The following is a 12,766-nucleotide window of genomic DNA, read 5'->3' as shown; positions in this document are numbered from 1 at the left end:
TGACACAGAATGGAAGAGCAGAGGTAACGCAAACGCCCGCAGCTCGGATGTATACGTGCCGTTCTGGCGTTTTTGTGCGCTGTAAAGGAGTTGCTGTACGTATGAGGAAATGTTGCAGAGAACGCCCCTCTCCCTTCATCAGATATGAGCTTTTGATTTTTTTTATCGCTTTTACCGCCTTTTATCGCCTTGAGGATCAAGTCCTGTTTTCTTGTTTTTTTTTGTTGTTTTTTTTTGCTGCACTCTACGATTCTCTGCGGTAAAAGTTTGTTATTGAGCTCTGTTATCTCCGCTTAAGAATGGTGAAGCTTTTTTTGTTTGTTTGTTTGTTTGTTTGTGAGAACTGCCATGTAGGTGATAAAACTGCAGTGCCATATCTTCAACAACTTCAAGGTCAATACATATAACGGCAGGAGTACCCTGGGCCTCAGTCATGGCCGCTTTCTTTGCAGCTGGAACTAGTATTGCACAGTTCATACATACTGGTTTTACTCACTGCACTATACAAGTAACAAAATGAAAGGCACGAATACAAGAAAAGACAGGTCTCTGTGTATCGCCCAAACGATGTTACCTACCCTTCTAGTAACAAGCTACCCTTTTAATTAACACAACAAAGAACCGATAACAAAATACTGGAAAATCGATCGCCTATTTAATTTCAACGAATTGTTAACAGTGTGTTTGTTTCCTATTCGCGCACCGCTCCAGTGGTATCAACGAGCACAAGGACATGTACAATTGGACTTTGCAGGAAATGCGTCAAGCCCAGCCGGACAACTTGCGGGTCATAGGCCAGTCCTGCTTGTAACAATTTCACCAGAAGTGCCTTTATAACATATGTCATCGCCGTGTCTATAGGCTTTCAGTCATCCCGTCATCTTAATGCCACAGATCAACAGCACGCCCCGGCGTGCTTTCAAGATTTCGGTCCTTAAGAAACCTGTTAAAAAAAGGATCACCATGAGGCATAAGAACACAGGGTTAGAGCTGTCAACGATTTAAGTGTTCCGGCAAACGAAGTTTCCACCAAGCTCGAAATATGCTACTCACAACTGAAACATTATCCAAGAGCACCCCCTCGCTTGATTTATGTAGCCTTAAGAAAGGCGCAATGTATTCATTACAACATCCGGACCACCACTACGCCGGAAAACATCTGGAACATGTGTGGGCCACAGCGGCTAGAGTTGAGGAAGGTGCGCTTCTTGTGTCCGGCAAGATGGCGGCGCGCAGCTTCTCCTGAGGGGCGTCTCCTCCACTCCAGCAAATATTTTACTTTCCCCTCCTTGCGTTCCACCATGCACTCCACCCGTCTACAGTAGCCAAGAGGCGTTCCAATGACGTCGTTGGCACCTCTTCACAGGTGAACGGACAGCTTTCGTGGCTTCGCTTCCGCTCACGTGCTGCGGGGAAATCGGTGATCAGACTATTAAATATATGATATATTAAGCGACTCCCATTTCGAACATGGTTGAGAAGTGTCCGAAGTCCTATGTGGAGGCGCTCAGCAAATCGAATGGTTGATGTTTCGTCCACGATGTCATCTTTTTAACGATCGCTCGCCGATCTGGGCCCTGTTCGCGAACTTCCCTAACCATCTCCTAATCTCTTACTTTTAGCTAAAACATTACTTCTCTGTCTCTCTTATTCCCACCTGTAGCGTATAGCAAATCGGCCATCTGCCTGGTTAGCCTCCCTGCCTTCTCTCTTGTTTTTCTTGTCTTTCCTTCTCTTTTTTATTCCCACCTTATCCCTTCTCTTGTGAACTATAGCTGTGAGTTCGCAATCTGATGCAGACAATTGCCGGCTCAATGTTCTTTTCATCTTCCTATTAAATATCGCTAGCCTCCCCTCACGTCTTACGTCTACCATGCAGTGTAGACCCGCACCTCCACTTCTGTCAGTCCCCAACTTGTTTTTTCTAGTCGTGTGCTTAGTTTTCAGAGACTGCGCTTCTGTGTAACTATTCGACTGTCAGACAGCAAAAGTTGGACAAAAGGAAAAGATGTTCATTATGCACAATATGATGTCTCAAAGCAGGAAATAAGCTGTGTGATATTCTGATGGAGCTCGAAAAAGACATCTATTCAACTCGTGGCCACATCGATGGTTTGTGTCAGCTGCAAGGACCAGCGGTTTCTAGTATTATGGCGAATTCCATTGAGAGAACAGGAGTAGAGGGGCAGGGAACTGAGGAGTGCGGGGCAGAGCATTGAGAGCAGGGCCAACCTGCCACTGGAATGCGGCGCACTCACAGAGGGCAGGTGAAGGAAGGGGGTGATGAGTGGGGAAACATTCGACTGAAACATTCCAAGCCCGGGCATATTCTTTGTGGGGCAGCAGCAAAATACGCGTGAAATTGGGCATCCACATATCCTTGATTATCCTGATACCTAGTATGCTTGTGCAATGACTCATTCGGCAAACGTCCAGCTCTCATCGTAGCCATCCCTACAAAACAGTGGTGTCCAACTACACATGGTTGCCGCGCTCGCCAGCTGAAGAAAAATTTGGAGGCTATGACGTTTGAAGGACCACGTGACTAGTCATACTGCGCCTACTCCGCTTTTCAGGCGAGAGCACTGCTCCTGGCTGCTCTCGGCACAGCAAAATCATTCTCGCTCTACCATTGGATGGCAGTGCTCCTGCACCTGTTCGAGCATTGAAACGCTCTGCAGAGAGCACTTTAGGCGTGCTTTTAAGTGTTCCTGCTCTCCCAATGAAGTTCGCCATTATAAGTGCATCCTCGATTAGCACGTACAGGAACAGTGGCAGTTGAGTTGTTCTCATTGGTCGCTTTGTTCGTCGCCGAAAGAACGCTGCGGAAGGCATGGTTGACGCGTTTGATCTTATTCATCTCTGGCTGCGCTTCTCCCTCAGCCTTTTTCATTCAGAACTCTGCAAATGTTTATTTCAGTTGTCGCGTATTTTGTAGCGTACCACGCGTAGTATGGTTCTCACTTTTACTGTCTTTCAGCCTCTTCGGTACCAAGAAATCGGTCACTCGTAACTGTGAAAAAGGCAGGACAACCGCTAGAGATCGATACCCTTAATCAGTCCTCGCATATGTAAAGAAGGACACTACTCAAAAGTTCTTGTGATTCTTAAAGAGAAAAGAAGAGAACATGAGCCCGTGAGCCCCGTAACTGTCTGCATCAGAGAGCGACAGCTCAACAGTAGCTCACGAGGGATGGTGGTAAGGAGGGATTAAAAGGATTGGATTAAAAGGTATAGAGATAGAGAGAGGAAGGAGAGAACGAGGCGCTGGAACAGCGAACGACAGAAAACGACGGAAGTAAAGAAGAGATAGGAAAGATGGACACGGTCGGAGGAGTCCGAGGACGGGGCTCCACTCGGCGAGAGCTCTTGTCGGTGTCAGGCGATGGCGTAGGGCGAGCCAGTCGGCCAGAGCTGCGCTGTCGTCGGAGATCCCGGGGGCACAACCGGTCGGCACGAAATCCAGAGAGCGACTCCCCAAAAGTTCAGAACAATGATTTGCCCATAGACGTAACGTTCTTCCAGTTGTGGCTCAAACTGGTTAATGTTCATTGTTCTTGGGATCATAGAGGCTAACATCAACAAGTGTTGGCTAAACCGTAGCTAATGAGTAGTAGTGTTGCCTGAATGGTGCCACAGGATGGCTAATATTGCAATGTGATTGAAATGAAAACTAATGCAAAATATCGCCTATTGTCTGATATCGGCTTGCTCTGGTTAAACAAAGGCGAAAGGCGTGCAGCTTATTGCAGCTGATTTTCAATGTCTGGTCCTCTCCAGATTTCACTTTCATGACTTATTATGGTTGGCGTTCGCGAATGCCGCCTAATTCTTGGTCACATTCACGTAATTTTTTTTTCTTCAGCTGGTAAAATGATCGAACGACATGACATGACAAAGCCAGACAAACCGGAACACTGTGACAAGCCTAAGTGGAACGTGATGTGACATATCTTCATCAGTATTTCGAAGCACCTGTGATCGCATACGTAATAAGTCCGAGCATAGCCTTGGAGCAGGGGTGTGAGGGGGAGAGCGTCGACCTTCCCTAATACGTCGTCTTTACGCGGTGTAGTGATCTGGCTCTTGGTATCTATAGTGGAAGAGCAGCGATGGCGTAGTGGTTAGAGCATCCGCCTCGCATGCAAGAGGTCCGTGGTTCAAATCCCGGTACCGCGCAGTTCCCAACCGGATTAAAAAAATTGCCCGCAGCTTCCCTCGGGGGAACACTGAGGAGGATGCGGACCATATAATTGGTTAACGGGGTGTTAAAGTGCGACTTACTTGGGTCGATGGCTAAATTGGTTAACGTGGTTGTGAAATGGGGTGTTAAATTGCGACTTACTTGGGTCGATGGCTAAATTGGTTAACGTGGTTGTAGGAGGGGGTGTTAAATGAGTGAACACGTACACATGTATGTGAAAGGGCGGCGCTGGTCGAAGGGACGTCGATCATTGTGTTTGTGGATTCGTTGGAATTCATTTCACCGCGACCTTGGACGTCGACGCGCCGTACAAACCAACCGACGAGCGGCAACTGAGCGAGCGAGCGCCGACCTTGAGTATATATACAGCACGACGGCGCATGCAATGTCAGCTGTTGAATGTTCTCGAAGCGCGACGCCACATGCGCGTCCACTGGAGAATCAGGAGAATTGTAGATGTCGAACGCGGTGTGTAGAGGAGGAAGGGTGCACAGATGGTGGAGGAGTGAAGCGCGCGCGGTGTGTAGAGGAGGAAGGGATGCACAGATGGTGGAAGAGTGGGCGACGGCGCGACGGCGCATGCGCGCGCGTCAGCTGTCGAATGTTCGAGAAGCCGTGTGGACGGCGCGGACGACGCGGACGGCGCACTACAAGGCGCGAGTATAAGATGCTCCGCATCTAAAAAAAAAACCAAAAAAATCCGCGTGTTGATGGAACTGCATTAGGAGGCCTGGGGTGCGGCCTCACCGGCAAACACCGCCGAGAACGCACTCCCTCACCAGAGAAGGATTGGCCACCCTGGTGCAGTATCTGGCCACTACCTCCCACAGGCTTACGTCAAATAACTCACGGCCCTCAGTCCCCAGCAGCTGCGAAGCAACTGACCACGGCGGCGGTCAGATCTGCAACGCAGCAGAGGGTGCTAAGAATCTCTGGATCCGGACAGGCCGCCATTGGAACCTGAACTTGGCAACGTTTAACGCTAGAACCTTATCTAGTGAGGGAAGTCTAGCTGTACTATTCGAGGAGCTAGAGGGTGTTAAATGGGATATAATAGGGCTCAGTGAGGTTAGGAGGACAGATGAGGCCTATACGGTGCTACAGAATGGGCACGTCCTTTGCTACAGGGGCTTGGCAGACAGAAGAGAACTGGGAGTGGGGTTCCTAATTCACAGAAACATAGCTGGCAACATAGAGGAATACTATAGCATTAATGAAAGGGTGGCAGGTATCGTAATTAAACTGAATAAAAGATACAAAATGAAGGTAGTACAGGCTTACGCGCCTACATCCAGCCATGATGACGCTTCAGTTGAAAGCTTCTATGAAGACGTGGAATCGGCAATGAGTAAGATAAAAAAAACACAGTATACTATGGTGATGGGCGACTTTAATGCAAAGGTAGGGAAGAAGCAGGCTGGAGACCAGGCAGTAGGAGATTATGGCATCGGTACTAGAAACGCCAGAGGAGAGCTACTAGTAGAATTCGCAGAACGCAATAATTTACGGATTTTGAATACCTTCTACCGAAAACGAGAAAACCGCAAGTGGACATGGAGGAGCCCTAATGGCGAAAATAAGAACGAAATAGACTTTATAATGAGTGCACACCCTGGAATCGTTAAGGATGTGGAAGTGATTGGCAAGGTACGATGCAGTGACCATAGAATGGTACGGTCTCGAATTCGCCTAGACTTGAAGAAGGAACGACAGAAACTGATACGCAAGAAGCCAATCAATCAGCTAGCACTGAGAGGGAAAGTACAGGAATTCAGAGTGTCGCTGCAGAACAGGTATTCGGCTCTTAGTGAGGAAACCAACCTTAGCGTAGATACAATGAATGATAATCTGACGAGTATCATTACGGAGTGTGCAGTGGAAGTTGGAGGCCGGGTAGTTAGACAGGACACTGGCAAGCTTTCCCAAGAAACGAAGAACCTAATTAAGAAGCGTCAAATCATGAAAGTGTCAAGTACAACAGACAAAATAGAACTGGCAGAGCTTTCGAAGTTGATTAATAGACGTAAGGTATGCGATGTAAGAAGGTATAACATGGAGAGAATTGAACACGCTCTGAAAAACGGAGGAAGTGTCAAAGCATTGAAGAGGAAACTTGGGATAGGCAAAAGTCGGACGTATGCACTAAGGGACAAAGAAGGCAAAATAACTACCAATATGGATAGGATAGTTAAAATAGCGGAGGAGTTTTACAGAGATCTGTACAGTAGCCGAGACAACCACGACCTTAATACTATAAGAACTAGCAGTAACCCAGATTACACCCCACCAGTAATGATAGAAGAAGTCAGAAAAGCTTTGGAGAGCATGCAAAGGGGCAAAGCTGCTGGTGAGGATCAGGTAACATCAGATTTGCTGAAAGATGGAGGACAGATTGTGTTAGAAAAACTAGCCACCCTGTTTACGAGGTGTCTCCTGACGGGAAGAGTACCAGAGTCTTGGAAGAACGCTAACATCATCTCAATACATAAGAAAAGAGATGACAAGGACTTGAAGAATTACAGGCCGATCAGCTTGCTCTCTGTAGTATACAAGCTATTTACAAAGGTAATTGCTAACAGAGTAAAGAAAACATTAGAATTCAATCAACCATAGGAACAAGCAGGATTTCGAACAGGCTACTCAACAATTGACCACATTCATACTATCAATCAGGTAATAGAGAAATGCTCAGAGTATAACCAACCACTATACATAGCCTTCATAGATTACGAGAAGGCGTTTGATTCAGTAGAAATATCAGCCGTCATGCAAACACTGCGGAATAAGGGCGTAGATGAAGTATATATAAACATTCTGGAAGAAATCTACAGGGGATCAACTGCTACCATAGTGCTTCATAAAGAAAGCAACAGAATACCAATCAAGAAGGGTGTAAGTCAGGGGGACACAATTTCCCCAATGCTATTTACCGCGTGCTTACACGAGGTTTTCAGAAGCCTAGAATGGGAGCAGTTAGGGATAAGAGTCAATGGAGAATACCTTAGTAACCTGCGCTTCGCCGATGACATTGCATTGCTGAGTAACTCGGGGGACGAATTGCAACTCATGATTACGGAGTTAGACAAGGAGAGCAGAAAGGTGGGTCTTAAAATTAATCTGCAGAAAACGAAAGTAATGTACAACAACCTCGGCAAGGAGCAGCGCTTCGAGATAGGTAATAGTGCACTTGAAGTTGTAAAAGACTATGTCTACTTAGGGCAGGTAATAACCGCAAAGCCGAACCACGAGATTGAAGTAACTAGAAGAATAAGAATGGGGTGGAGCACATTCGGCAAGCACTCTCAAATTATGACAGGTAGATTGCCACTATCCCTCAAGAGGAAGGTATATAACAGCTGTATCTTGCCGGTACTTAGCTACGGAGCAGAAACCTGGAGACTTACAAAGAGGGTTCAGCTTAAATTGAGGACGACGCAGCGAGCAATGGAAAGAAAAATGGTAGGTGTAACCTTAAGAGACAAGAAGAGAGCAGAGTGGATTAGGGAACAAACGAGGGTTAAGGATATCATAGCTGAAATCAAGATGAAGAAATGGACATGGGCAGGGCATGTAGCGCGTAGACAGGATAACCGCTGGTCATTAAGGGTAACTGACTGGATTCCCAGAGAAGGGAAGCGGGTTAGGGGGAGACAGAAGGTTAGGTGGGCAGATGAGATTAAGAAGTTTGCGGGTATAAATTGGCAGCAGCAAGCACAGGACCGGGTTAACTGGCGGAAGATGGGAGAGGCCTTTGTCCTGCAGTGGACGTAGTCAGGCTGATAATGATGAATGATGATGATCTATAGTGGGGGCCGACTTCGGCCTGTATAACGGGGCTTTCTGCAAACACCTAAGCGGGGAAACATAACCAGGTACATAAAAAACTGTCTTTTTTGTTTTCGTTTGCGCAGGTTCGCAGTTCGAAATCTCACGATGGGAAACATGTTTGGAAGATTGAAGAGTCTTTTCACCACTTTCTTCGCGGAAAGGGCGCATGCCACAAGTATTCTCCGTCGCGCCGTAGCGAAAACTTTCCGCCTCCCGTGCTCAGCAGACGTTCCTTCAGCCACGCAGAGCAATCAAGGATGCCCAATTAGAGACTACCTAAACACCTGCAACGAGCTACTGTTCCACGTCGGCCTAGAGCTTCGGGAACAACGCGGAGGCTCGTTGTCCTTGGTGAGCTTTGATGCCACCAGCGCCCGAGTGGCACCTCCTGCCGACGTGGACTTGTACCGGACAAACACCTTCCTTCGATGGCTCATCAGAACGCACGTCTGCATCACCAGCCTCATGCTCCGGGATAAATGGGTTACGGCGCCCGGCGATATCATCGTGGAAGAACTGCCGGACAACAACCACATCAAATATCTTTCGGTGCGGTTCCCTTCAACAGATGCTCCGCATACCCACATCGCGACACTGCTTCCAAGGCTCCGCTTTCTGGAGGACCTGACTTTATACCATTCTCCGAAAACAAGCACCTTCGTGGAAGCCGTGTCGGGACTTTTGAGAACGACGACGTGCCTTAGGTCCCTGACATTGCAGACATGCTACAGCGGGCAGCCACCGAAGACGCTTGCGGACGCGCTGGCCGCAAACTCGACACTGAAGACGTGCGAGCTGTGGACGAACTGGCACGCTACCGTGCCGCCCGGTGCCCTCGGAAACTACGTGATGAGGGACCGAATGCTAACAAAGTTGGTGCTTACGGGCGACAAGGACGATCGCCAAGAGCTCCTGCTCGTGGAGTGCCTCGCCCGTAACTCCGCTGTCTCCACACTCTATATTCATAGCGTCTGCGGCGGAGAAAGCACCGCGCGATTCTTGACGAGGGTTCTAGCAGAATGCCCCGGCCTAAAGAAACTAGCCCTCCGAAAAGTGCAGGACATGGGCGCCAATATATCGGATGCCACACTAACGCTGTGCGGCGAGGCTCTGGCCGCGAACGAGACGTTGCAAGAGCTCACATTTCCTTACTCGCTGTGGCACCCGAAGAACTGGATCGCCTTCTTCAACTTCCTACCGAGAAACACACATCTGAGGTCGCTAAAAATCTCGCATTACAACCAGATGATTCACGTCCGGAATGCAGACATTCGCGAGTTGCTGGCATGTGCAAGCTCGTCACCGCGGGTTTTCTTCAACATTGTATTACGCGGAGACATCTTGGGGCACATGCACTTCAAGGCTTTTTCGAGACTGAGGCTTTCTGAAAGTGCGAGTGCAAAGCTTCGCGTTCTCGAGCAGTTACCCACTTTCGATCACTTCACACTTCTCTGGGTACATGTACCGCAGGCTGGCGAACCTTTCTTCTCATCCTTGGCAAACTACATCCGGAGCACCGCCGTGCTTCAGCGACTGATCCTGACCGTGACAAACTCGTCCCTCGCAACGGACATGGCTCTGTCGTTGTACTGGACTAGTCTCTCGGATTCGTTGTCTGCCAACACCAGCATCGCTCGTTTTGAAATTCACAGCCAAGGCAACTTCCAATACAGCGACCAGCTCGCGCGCTCTGTCGGGCGCAGCAGGAGCATCACGCGAGTGACGTTTCGTTTGAACCCGCCGGGGAACGCTGACGAATTCTTGTTCCATCTGTCGGCGGCGCTTGGCGAGAACTACAATCTCCTGGAAATGAACTGCCTCGGCGTTATTGTGGGCGTTGAGGCGAAGCACTGGTTGTTCCGAATCAGGGAAACGATGCGCCGGAACTGTGGCCTCCTGGATCGTGCCGCTGCCTACCATGACACTGGTCCCCTCGATCGGTACGCTTTTTTTCTTTTTTATTGATTCAATGGAGAGCAAAATGCCTTTTTATCACTTAAGCTGGCCGGGAATTGAGTTGCGATGAAAGCCTCTGAAAATCACGTCTTAACTACGGCATGAATGTCAGACAGAACATACAAGACCAACATAAATTCACGGAGTGGTGACGGGTCACTACAGAAAATGTTTATCACAATACTGGTGTTTCTAGAAAGGATTCCAAACATTTCACAAATCAATAAATTGCGATATTGGCAACTTACCTTCAGAATCGCTTTGTTCTGTAGCGGCACGCATTACAGTGGCGCAATGAAATTCTACAAAACTAAATAACGGTCACCGTTAAATACAGCACACTTCAATTGCGTCTATATCATATTACAGAAGGTCGCCTTTTCCATATTTCAAAGCTGAGATGAGTTCATCCTATGAATAACCTAAATTATCCTAGTTTATATAACCACTCAGCTCTACTAAATGAAAAGGTACTTATTTTACTTTTTATTTACAGTACATTTTGATGCCTTTAAGCATCTTAAGGTGCATGTCATTTCAGAAAAGTGACTCCCTCATCCTGTACTTCAGAGAAAAATATGGCAGTTGTGCTCTTCTAAGTTTCTGTAAAGGTTTCGCCATGCAATTTGGTTGAGTTTCATTTTGTAATTGTTACTTTACGGTCCTTTTTCGAAACCTCAAAGCTGGGATGATTTCTTCACACGAACTTCAAATCTTCCACTCGAATAACCACCTAATCTTAGTAATTAACAAGTTATTGAAGTTAACTTTCTCCTATTACTGCGCCAAGTGATGCCTATATATTCAGTTATCGGTCACTCTCGTTTGTTTCGCACCAAATTAGTGACGTGTCGCCCGCGTCAAAATATCATTCCGCATTTGTATCTTACGGAAGCCACGAGAGGCTTCACTGTGCAGCCGTTGAACAAGATGGCGGACCCGTGCGCAACTCTGCTCTCGCAGGGAGCATATACGGTAACTATTACTCAACATTTAGCCACATGCCGTCTTGATATACAAGCGACTCTTCAGCTGGAGTGATGAAATGATAAGGGCGTCCGAATTTTTCTGCATGTTAATGGTGACGTCCCCACAATGCTTCAATGCAGAAAAAAACCTTGTCCCTTACCTGTAGCTTTACTAAATGGTTGCAAATTCGATTTGATTTAATTGTTTATTAGATCATCATTTTTTATGATACTGCCTAGTCACTGCAGCTCATTCTTCGTATCACCCACATCGTCGCGAACAGGTGTACCGCCACCGCGCTAGAGAAGGTCTCAAGAAATCCAGGCCTACTGAGAGAGCTCGCCGACCAGGAGGACATCCCAGCATGCCAAGCGGCCAACATGATCCGCAGTCGTCTCAGCATCGTTGAAGGACTCGACGACTTTATGCGACTCACCGGCGTTGTCAAGGAGCGTGTGACATGCGCGCCGCCTGTCGGAGACAGTGGCATGCAGCTGCAGGACCTGGGGAACGACTGCTGGCGCCTGGTGAGGCGATACCTGAGCTTCGATGACGTCAGGTGCCCCACGGTCGCCGATCTGGATTGGTGCACGTCCAGCTGAGCATCAGAACCGAAAAATACATTGAGCCAACGGAATCCAAACAGTTTATCTAAACGCTATAATTAAAGTTAGGGTGAGACAAAGCGCCCTCATTTACTCGTACCTCTACCAGCTCAGAAATGAAGACGCTTTGTGTGGTGTCGTGCTTCCGGTTTCAGTTCCGGTTTCGGAACCGGTTGGCTGGCCTCTAGAGGGCGTTGTACAATTGTACATATAGAGATGCTCATGTACAAAGTAAACAGGGTTCCCGCCCGGGTCTCGTTTGTGTCCCTTTCTGCTCCTGTTTACCGACCCGCGCTTCGGGCGCCGTGTCTCGTGTTCTCCGTGCGTCGCGTCGGACGCACGATACAAAATTTTGGCTATACCCGTACAACCAATGATTAAAGCCTAGTTCACACTGAAACATCCGCTTTCTACAGCGACCGAAATTCTCCTGCCGCTAAAACGCAGCGTTGTTCGCACTGGACGCGCCCCGAGCCGCCGAATATGCCATCTACCACCGGGCAAACGCGGGATGGATGCGCTGTCACCCGGTTGTTGTCACGGCTCGCAAACGTCCCTACGATATTCGTTGGTGTATACTTCGATGATTCTCGTGCGCAGGAAGCAAGAAAAGACAGTACTGCTTACTTTGCTGGCAAGTGGCTGTCTTGTAATGCACGAAGAGCAGAAAAAACCACCGACGCCAGCGGCGTTGGCGGGTTCGTTTTGCTCTGCAACACCGCAACAAGCTCGGTCACGCCAACAGCAAGCTCGGTCACCTCTTCCACGAAATACGGACGCGAAGTAGGCACAGAGTAGGTTAAACTACCGTTGGTTTCAACATTCAGTTACGTGCGCTGCGTCATAACAAGTGAGTAGGGCTTGGCCGCCATTTTTCAAAATTCCTTGACTAGCGCTCCTATTGGTCCGCGGTGACCGATTCGGTGGCAGACGCCGCAAAAATCGGTCCGAGAGTGATCGGCGCGGAGAGGGCCCTTTCGGCGGCCGGAATGCTCAGTGTGAACGCAGCCTAAGATTAGCATTCCGTCATTCCGCGAAACAATGCAGAATATAAAGAAACCCTAGAAACTGTAATCGAACGGTAACCTTACGTGAAGCTGACATATGCGTCCTTGTTCCATTGATAGAGAAAAGGAGACCGAAAATTATCCCTCGAAGTCTAGAAACGATTCTATTTTCAAAGTTAAAGCGATTACTGCAAGCG

General features: G+C 48.2%; 1 long non-coding RNA gene across 1 annotated transcript in view; it reads right to left on the bottom strand.

The window, feature by feature from the left end:
* LOC119180284 (uncharacterized) overlaps window positions 1-12,766 on the bottom strand; it is a 171,098-nt gene that overhangs the window by 80,789 nt on the left and 77,543 nt on the right. The window contains exon 3 of the long non-coding RNA XR_005111012.2: window positions 11,394-11,555. This is a non-coding gene — a long non-coding RNA (uncharacterized LOC119180284). The remainder of the gene's footprint in view (window positions 1-11,393; window positions 11,556-12,766) is intronic.

This window comes from Rhipicephalus microplus, chromosome 7, assembly GCF_043290135.1.
Source record: "Rhipicephalus microplus isolate Deutch F79 chromosome 7, USDA_Rmic, whole genome shotgun sequence".
NCBI classification, from domain to species: domain Eukaryota; kingdom Metazoa; phylum Arthropoda; class Arachnida; order Ixodida; family Ixodidae; genus Rhipicephalus; species Rhipicephalus microplus.
The sequence above is the reverse complement of the archived record's forward strand: the minus strand, read 5'-3'. Positions and strand labels throughout refer to the sequence as shown.